Source organism: Cyprinus carpio, chromosome A11 (genome assembly GCF_018340385.1).
Source record: "Cyprinus carpio isolate SPL01 chromosome A11, ASM1834038v1, whole genome shotgun sequence".
NCBI lineage: Eukaryota > Metazoa > Chordata > Actinopteri > Cypriniformes > Cyprinidae > Cyprinus > Cyprinus carpio.
In genome coordinates, this window is record NC_056582.1 from 24,490,587 (window position 1) to 24,500,724 (window position 10,138).

The window sequence follows — 10,138 nt, forward strand, 5'->3', positions numbered from 1 at the left end:
TCAGTGAGGCGATATCAGTAAGAAACCACACGCCTGTGTATTTATACAAAACTGTAACAAAATGTCATTTTGGTCCAAACTACTCTTATTACAAAAGACCCGCTTTTCACATTATTCTATTTGAAGATAGGCTTACAGCTATGAAGTCTTTCTGTGAGAGCCTTTAGATGAGCTTCTCTGGCGCCTGCTGAACCAGTTTACGAGTTCACACTGTCATTCACTCAAACCAGTTCAAAGCTTTCACTGACTGAAACCTACTGGTTTTATTCATCTTTTCCAGATCCACATTTCGTCCTTTGCTTTTGCAAACAGAAATATTTGACCTCGATTTATAACAAAATTATCCATAATCACCTAAAATTGTATTTTGTACTTAGTAGCAAATTTAAAAAGTGTTTTTTCCCCCCCCCCCTTTTTAATAAGAATCTGATCTAAATAAATGCATCTAAATTTAATAACTAATATATATATATATATATATATATATATATATAATATAATATATATATATATATATATATATATATATATATATATATATATATATATTGTTTATGGCGTTTATTTTGCATGTAATTTTACTTTTACACATTTCCCCTGAAGATCCCGAGGTTTCTCAGCCTTTATGATTCTGGAGGTGCTGGTTCGCTCACGTGGTTCTTCAGTCGCATATAAAAACTCTCCAGAGGCTCAAAAGCGGCACAATGTCTGTTTGCACGAGAAACAAGCCGAAGCTCCCAAGCACACACACACACACGCACACACACACACACACACACACACACACACACACACACACACACACCGATAGCTATGATGAAGAAGTACATGGGAAACGAACGAAAAAAAACGTTTCAAAGGATGTCCAACAAAGGAGGACACGATCTTCAGCTGAAGAACTAAAAAAGGCGAATTGATTGATGTTTGGAAAACCTAGGGGTCTTCTACGCTTTTTTTGACTGGTTCACGCTCGCTTCCCTTCTACCATGGATGAGTTTAACTCGTTAGAGTTGAGAAATCACCGGGACAAATCATAACAGGTCCTTTGTGTTTAGTCTTGTGGGGGGTAATACTGAGATTTTCCAGCCATGCCATGACGCATCAGACGCGTGCGTAGGAAAAGTGCCATCGCGGGCTGTACGTGGACAGATATCAAGAGCTCTGGTTACTTCTATTATTAAAAACATCATATATGCATTTTTATCAAACTAGCTCTGAGAGATTTGAATTTTAGTGTGACGAGCCGTGTCTCACTGTGATATTCGATCCGAATTGTGTTGAAAATCATCGCGGAGTCACCAAAGACAAGACATCAACCTATCCGCAGGAGCATATAACACAGATTTACCGCGTTTGCGTTTAATTCGGACAGGACTCCTCTCTAAAAGTGGATATTACAGTTATTTCACTTTTTAAGTCTCACTTTTTGGGGATGTAGCTTGATATTCGAAGTGCTGGAGAAAAGGAGGCGGATACGAACTTGGCCGCATTCATCTCCATCAATCCAGCTCTCGTGTCCGCTCGGGAACTGCTGTTTATTATCACGGAAGATGAAAAGCTTGATATTCGAAGTGCTTTGTTTTGTGTCCATCCTCATCTCCATCCGCGGCACACCGGCACCGGACACCGAATCCCCGAGCATCAGCCCGAGCTGCGCGCGTCCTGCGGGCTCAGCCAGACGGATGGAGCCACACGGATGGACGTGGATTTGCTGGAGGCGGGATGAAGAGACACATCCTGAGCGGTTACAGATGCGAGACAGACCCCAACATCACGCACTCCATCCCGAAGGCGGCGATGGTGACCGCGCTCAAGAAGCTCCACGCCGGGAAAAGGTGCGCGAGGACGGGAGGGTGGAGATCCCGAACCTGGACGGACACGCCGCGTCCATGAACGAGGTGGAGGAGGAGACCTCGGAGATCATCAGCTTTCGCCGAGACAGGTGTGTATTGCGGGCGGGCATGCGTGTGTCCGAGCGCGCTGCGCGGTTACGCGCAGGTACGGCTATGATTTGCGACATTATAGAGACGTTTTATATGGGTGGGTTTAAGCACAAACCTTAAAGTTTTGACGCCAATCAAACTATTAAACTTTTCCAAGCTTCAGGACATAATATACAGTTCATTTAAAAGGCTTAATGAATATAGCGGGGCATGTTGTCACAGTACGAATCTGCTATAATAGGCGAACTGTAAAACTACTGCGAAGAACGAAACAATGAATAAAAGAGAGCAAAGCATACATAAACATTCAACTAAAAACATAATTAATAAACTTTGACAACTTGCCCCGGCCAAGCACCTGTGCAAAAAATACCTTTTGGCAGTTAAAAAAAGATATAAACATAAGTTTTTTTTTTTTTTTTTTATATAGGTGTGACTCTTTCTATTAAGTGTCGGTGTTCCTATTATTATATATATATAATGTATATGATATGTTATATATAATTATATATATAATATATATATATATATTGCAAAAAATTAGCATTTTAGTCTAGATGAAAGAAGTAAAAACAAACAAACAAACAAACAAACAAACAAAAAAGATTTAGATTTTAAAAGGTTTTGTATCAGGTGTTTGAAATCATCATAAAAACCACTGATAGAGAAAAACTACTTTGTTATTGACATACATCTCTTGTGACAACTAGCCCCGGTGTGTTCGCCCTGTGTATAGGATGATGCTGTTTATTCTAACCACTTGGTATGACGGGAATTCTACAATACTGTCATCTCCGTGTTCAAATAAATTGTTCTTTGGTTTGTAGAATGTAATCGTTGCTGTTATGATTTCTTTTGGCGCGAGTTCAGGTATGGTGGCGGGCATGTCTTTACAGATCAGAGTTTTGTGAGTTCTTTGAAAGCATCCAAACCACTGTGGTTATCTCTAATGATCTTATCTTTTTTATTCTATTAAGGTAATCAGAAACCTTTTTTTAAGTATCATAAAATGAGCATTTTAATTGGCACAGTAAACATTTCCAAATCCTCTTTAAAAGAATCAACAAACTAAAGCCACTTGATTGATAAATCAACCAAATGGAGCTGTAGAATCGGCTCTCATCTGAAATCAAATGCATCATTGATCTATTATCTGACCGTGCACTGAACATCACAACACCAGACACAGCACACTTACAGTTGCTATTTATTATTTCCAAATGACAGATTGCAATGTTTCCAATCTCAAGAATCCGGGCTCTAATACTGATCTGATGAATGAATCGACGACTTGAGAATCCCTCTCACAGTGAGATCAAAAGCGTGTTGTGTTAGAAAGAAGCACAGGTTCCCCAAAAAAATTGAAATCGGTTTGCTGTAAGGCTGCTGCACTCTCAGGCCATTGAAGAAGCAGACGAGTTTGTTCCTTCATCAGATTTGTAGAAAACCAGAGCATTGCAAGAGTGTCTCATCAATGGATGCTTCTTGCAAGTGAATGGGTGCCGCCCGTCAGAAGTCAGAGAGTCCAAACAGCTGATAAAAACATCACATAATCCACAAGTAACCCACACCACTCCAGTCCATCGATTAACATCTGGAGAAGGACAGCAAAAGATGAAAAAAATCCACAGCCAACTTATCCTCCAGTGAAACTTCAAACCGTCACTTCCAGCTAAAATACAAATCCATAATAACACTTCCTCCAGTGAAAAAAGTGGTCTGGTCGAAACAGGAGAGAGAGAAATCTGCGCAGTCCAAAACAGCTCGAAAACAAAATATGTGGGTGGCTTTTGATGTGAAGAGAGATACAACAGGAGATGGACTTTTTTCACTGGGCATAAGTGTTATTATGGATTATAGACTCATATTTTAGGGCCAGAAGTGGGACGGTTTGAAGTAAAAAACTCTTAATGATGTGATTATGTTTAAGCTTTTGTGTCTTCTATTACCAGTAGGTTAACTGTGGACGACTGGAGTGACTGTCTGATTACTTGTGTGTGGATTAGTGAGTGGTTTAGTTTTAGTCAGTCTGTGTGGACTTTCATTTCGGACATTGAGGCGAGCGCCATATCAGCTGCAGAGCAATCCAGTTGGAGTGATGAACCGGAGACACTGAGCAAATGCCTAAAGTTTCTACAAAAGTCTGATTGAAGAGAAGAAAGAAAACAAACCATCTAGCGTCTTTGATGGCTTGAGGGGGAGCACGATTTCAGCAGCAAATCTATCATTTTTTGTTAAAATGATTACTTTAAAACTTAATCTGGGATTGCAGCTTGAACAAACAAAGTCTCTGCCATAGTGACCGGTGATGGCCGTTATGATCATATTTGCATTGATGGGCACGTCTTTTTTACAAGAGACACAAAAGATGTTGTAGTCTTCTATAATTGTAGTTCAGTCAAAATCGAAAAAGGTCTTGTAGTCCTTTGCAGGAGTGAGTAGAGTCGTCAAAACCCGCAGAGTAATCTAATGTGCTGTCAGCATAATGCAGCTAACAGGTATGCATCAATAAAATCATAATATATGATAGTTTATTCATAAGAAAAAGTCCAGGATTGGGATACATATAAGCTGCCTTTAGAGAGTAGACTATTGGTTTTACACTGGGGGAAGCTTCCGAAAACCTTTAGCCATCAAAAAAGTTGGTTAGTACTGCAAACTTCACATTTCAGACTCGGCCAAATCAGTTCCCCACTGGAAACAAATCCACATCAACGTGCTGCATTTTCCTCTTGAATATACATGGCTACATTCAAAAATCTGTACAGTAGCAGTTAAAATGGGACATTGCAAGGCGTTGCATGTTGGATCATCTCGCACTGAGCAGAATTTGAACAGTTTTTTTCAGCAACTCAGCTTTCAGCGTATGTTTGGAGGGTATTTGACGAAAGCCCAAAGATTGGAGCTTGCAGCATGCCTGCAGCAAGCGGTCAAATGGTAGTGTAAAATAACTTCAAGAAGCTAAGAGTCCCTGGCTTGCACTCAAAAACAACAAAAAAGGAATCCTTCTTTTAGTGAAGCAGATCTTTTAGAGCAGTCACAGCACGCAGGATATGAATCGTACCAAAAGCACTGCAGGTCCGGTCCAGCAAACCCTGCCCTGTGAAGTCAGAAGATTTCAAGCACCATAATGTGACATATTTAAGAAAGAAAAAGACAAAAACGTAAAAAAAGAGAATGCTTTAAAACATGATTTCATTTACTGACAAGATTGACGAAGACAAATGAAAAGTAAGGTCGTTTTAGAATCAGAACGAGTATTATATTTTGATGAAAGATTATAAAGAATAAATTTTTTTTAAATATCATGCACTGATGAATCATTCACAATAAGACCAGGAATAATAATTATAATAATAACTTTCATTAAAAAAAATATATATATAATGCATAATGCTTACTTAATGCTTCATATATAAATAAAAGAAAATTTAAAAACAATAAAAATAAACAAAAATGAAAATTAAATGAAAAAGGAAAATAGAACAAGAGGCAAGTAATAATAATAATAATAATAGTAAAATGCAGCTTAAAATGCTTTATGGGTCAGAATATAAAAAGTAGAAAAATTATTGAATTTATAATTAGCAATTTAGTAAATAATTAGTAAATATTAGAAAAAAGCAAAAATAAAACTAAAAAAGGAAGATAAAACAAGAAGGAAATAATAATAACAACAATAATAATAATAAAACGTTCTTTAAAAATATAAAAATAGTAGTATAGTGGTAAAATAAGAATCAAACACAAATTAAATTTAAAAAAGACTTAAAAAGTAAAGAGCATGTCTAAATCTAAAACCTTCTTTTTCAAAAATGCGTTACATTTCACGATATTGAATTCATGCAGAGTAGCATCTCAGAGAAAGCAGTTTTAAGGTGAAGGCTGGAAGTGTAGCAGCAGTCGCGCTGCAGTGGAAGAGGGTCGGGATTCTGTGGGGGGGTGACCTCAGGACACGGAGCTCTGGAAGACGTCCAGGATCTTCGTGAGGATCTCGTTTTCTTTAAGAATGGTGCTGCCCTGCGCTGGCAGAGGCCAAGTGAGTCCCTCTAGGTTTCTGTGACATCTTAATGGTGTGTGGAGACTCAGGTGAGGACGGCTGCCAAGAGGGAGAATGCGCTCGCGCTCTCTATTAGAGCCAGTGATGAATGCTCTCTGCGCTTTGCAAAAGGCCTGAATCGAAGCGGGAAGCCGTCCAGCATGTAATCATGCGTCGCCCCACGTCACCACTTGTTTTTAGCTGCGATTTTACGCTTTGATTTTGCCAGCTGGAAGCAACGGTGACAGAAAACACCTTCCCTCCTGTGTTTAGCAGTGTTCAGGCATCACTAGTGCTACTACTACGGGTTAGTGATCTTAACAAACACTCAACACAGAGTAACTAGTGCTGTATGTGTAATAAACATCAATGACATCTGATTAGGTGAGGTGTGCTAATCAGGATGGGTATTTTTAACTAAAAAACTGCTGAAACTGCTGAAAATTTATAAGATATAAAAATAAGATATAAAATAAAATATAGCACATATAAAATATAATGAAAATAAAATATCAAAATAAATAATGTGAAATGAAATACCAGATGAAAATCTTGATTTTAAATGAAATTAAGTTTACGTTGAAGTAATAATTACAATTAAAGTTATAAAAAAATGCTAAAACTGAAAGAAAAGTAATATAAATATAAAAGTATAATATATAATTAAATATAATAAAATATTAGATAAAAAAAATTAATTAAAATGAAGAAACTAAAATAAATAAGTTTAAACTGAACTACTAAAATAAATGTAAATTAAAACGCTTTTTTGGAAATTGAAATAAAGCTAATATAAAATATAATATAATATACAATAAGATATTAGATGAAAAACTTGCAATGAAAATTTATAAATAAGTTTAAACTGAAGTACTAAAATGACTTAAACTATTTTTTTTTTTTGTAATTGAAATAAAACTGAAATAAAATAAAATCTAATAAAATAAAATATTAGAAAAAATATTAGATAGAAAAACTTAGATGAAAATGAAAAATAAAATACAATGTTGCCTTTGCTACTAACTAAATAAATTTAAATTGAAGTACTCAAATTAATAAAATTAAATCTGAAATAAAAGTAAATTAAAACTAATTGTTTTAAGCATTTGAAATAAAGTTGATATAAAATAAAATATATAATATATATAATAAAATATTAGATGAAAACCTTAAACAAAAATAAAGAAATGTTGTCTTGGCAACTAACTGAAATAAATAATTTTAAATTTAAATACTAAAATTACTAAAACCGAAATAAAATTAAATTAAAACTATACAGAAATCTATACAATAATGTATAAGTAATGGAAAATATTAATAGATACTATAATATATAAATATTACTAAAATAAAACTGGTGTTAATACTCTTCTAAGTGATCACAATTTTCATCTGCCAGATGCTGAAACATACACAGAAAGGAACCAGTAGTTACATAACTATAATAAGATCATCTATATTCAGATATAAATACAATGAATATATGTGAAATGTAATGATATTTCTAAATATTGACACCCAAAAACAAACACAATTTTTTTGTGGTTTATCCTTAGTAAAAAAATTGTTTTGGGAAAAAATGTTCCCCCTTTTTTGAAATAATGTATTTATTTATTTTTTTTGGTATTTTATATACATGTATCATAATATTCATTATTCATTTAAGGTTTAATATAATAAAATAGATAAATATGCGTTAAATGTTAATGTTTTTGGATGAACAATCCCTTTAATGCACATTCAACTGTACAATACATAAAATATTAACAATATTACATTATATGATGCTTCACAGATCATATTGTCACAAAGGTGACTTTTTCTTCATAAGAACAACACTGTGTTCATTTCTGGGTGAACTTTTCCTATAATGCACCATGTTTTTTGCCTAGGGAGAACAAAAAGTCACTTTTGGGGGAATGTGATCTGTGAAGCATCATACAGTGTAATATTGTTTGTTATTGTGAAAGTTTTAATGAGTATTACCTCTAATTCAGCAAGACAGAGTTTATATTTAAATGAGTTACAGGCTGGGCTGAAACCGAATGTGATTATCAATCAGAGGCCTACTGCGAGTCCCCATGTGACTCTCTCTCTCTCTCTCTCTCTCTTTCTCTCTTTCTCTCTCTCTCTCTCTGTCTCTCGCTGCAGTCTGCACTCAACATGTTACACAATACACACATCGCGTGACATATCCAGAACAATATTTTTAGATTTATTTTTTAAACATTTCTATTTTATGTGTGTGTTTGCGTACACTTTTCAGCCAAACTCCTGGCTCAGATTTATTAATCCATTACAGAGAGAGACAGAAAGATCATTTTTTCTTGTGTCTTGGGAGGCTGAAGTCTGTACATGTCCTCGGGCAGCGGTGGGAAAAACCAAAAACATGTCATATTAGTTTTGTTTGCCAAGAGTCCCTCCTGTGATCAGATGCATGCTGATAACACAGGTGTAAAATCCTGAGAAGCTGTTTCAGATGTACGGTTTATATGCAGAAGAGATGGGTTCGGATGACTCTGGAGTGTGTTCAGTATCATGTAAATGTGTTCTTCTGTGAATGTGAATGTCAAGAAGGACGTGCTGATGCGCGTGCTCTCGACTCAAGGCGTGTCCTGTGATGTCCACTTTGACTCATTGTGTGTCTTTTGCATGCATTGTGTTGTGCTCAAATAATGAGGTGCCCTATGCTCGGACTCCTGTCATCTCCATCTCAGACCCCCGTGTCGTCTCTACTGTTTTTTTTTTTTTTATTTGTGGAAATAATTTTTTTTAAAGTGAAAATTAAGCACATTTCTCCTCGCATTCACGTCTCCCCCATCTACTGTAATGTGACCCATATAAAAATCAAATTTATGCTAAATTTAATTTAAGGTTTAATAAAATAATATGGGTGAATCTCATGAAATCTTCCAAGGACAGGGTCACATTTTACCCTAAGATCAGAATTATTTTTTTAATATTTTGTAATACTTATTTATAAGACAAATAATATAATAATATTTAATACTTATTTATAAGACAAAAACAGATCTATTTATTGTGACATTTTTTTCTATGACAATTAAGCATATTTCTCCCCATTCTCATTACTGTAATGTGACTATATGAAATAATAAATAGAATCAGTATTTTTTAAATATATTATATATCTGTGTTATATATAGTAGTAGTATTTTTGTTCTGCCTTCATGCTGAATTTTTAATAAAATAAAATGGGTAAATCTCATGAAATCTTCCAAGCACATGTCCAGGTCATATTTTATCCCAAAAACAGAAATTATATTTCAAAATAAAAAATTATATTTTCCACAAAATGCAACCTATTTACGGTGGGGAAAAAATATTTAGTATACAATAAATAAATAAATAAATGTGACATGTTTATTTCAATTAAGCACATTTCTCCTCTATTATAACTACAGTATTATGAAAATACAGTATATTATTTTCAGTATATTATGGTATTTTATTTAAATTGAAAAGCATATTAAAATAAAAAATAAAAATAATAAAATAAATGAAAATAAAATAACTGTATAACATGAGAACGAACATGATAAAATGTCTTTAGATTGCAGTGGTCCCAGTTTAGGGGGCCATTCCTGATGGCCTTGAGCTTCACTGCCCTCTCTGAGTGTTAGCATACCAGTCTTTATCCTGCAGGCTATAGACTTCACCAGGATCACAGGGACATATAAGCCCCAGTCAGCTGAGGCAACAGCCGATGAGAATGCACTGAGCTGATTTTTTATTATCTCTTTTCTTGATCCCACAGGCCCGTGTGGCTGACCTCCCAAAACCAGCCTGTTTTTACGTGATCTCCAGAGGGGGAGACGGCAAGAGCTACGTATGCCAGGCCAGCCTGTGGTTGTACTTCAAGCTCCTGCCTAGCGTTTTTGGAGAAAGGCTGAGGAGGAAAGGTCACGAGTGAAGAAGGTTTTACTCGCGCGGGAACGGGACTGCGGGGAGCAAGTGGAACCGAGGTGGAGAAGCGTGGATCTCAAGCGCTGGATGGATGGCACTTTCCGTTGGCCGGACCCAGGCGTGCAAATGGTTTTTAAAGGCGAGCGTCCGGCCAGAACCTGGGCGTGCGGTCTGGCGAAGTGTCGCGAAAGATGGGCGTCGATGCCTGTTTTTGGTGAACGACCCGGCA

At 35.9% G+C, this 10,138-nt stretch overlaps 1 pseudogene; it reads left to right on the forward strand.

The window, feature by feature from the left end:
• Positions 1 to 1,463: 1,463 nt before the first annotated feature.
• LOC122146684 lies at positions 1,464 to 9,916 on the forward strand (annotated as a pseudogene).
• Positions 9,917 to 10,138: the final 222 nt, after the last annotated feature.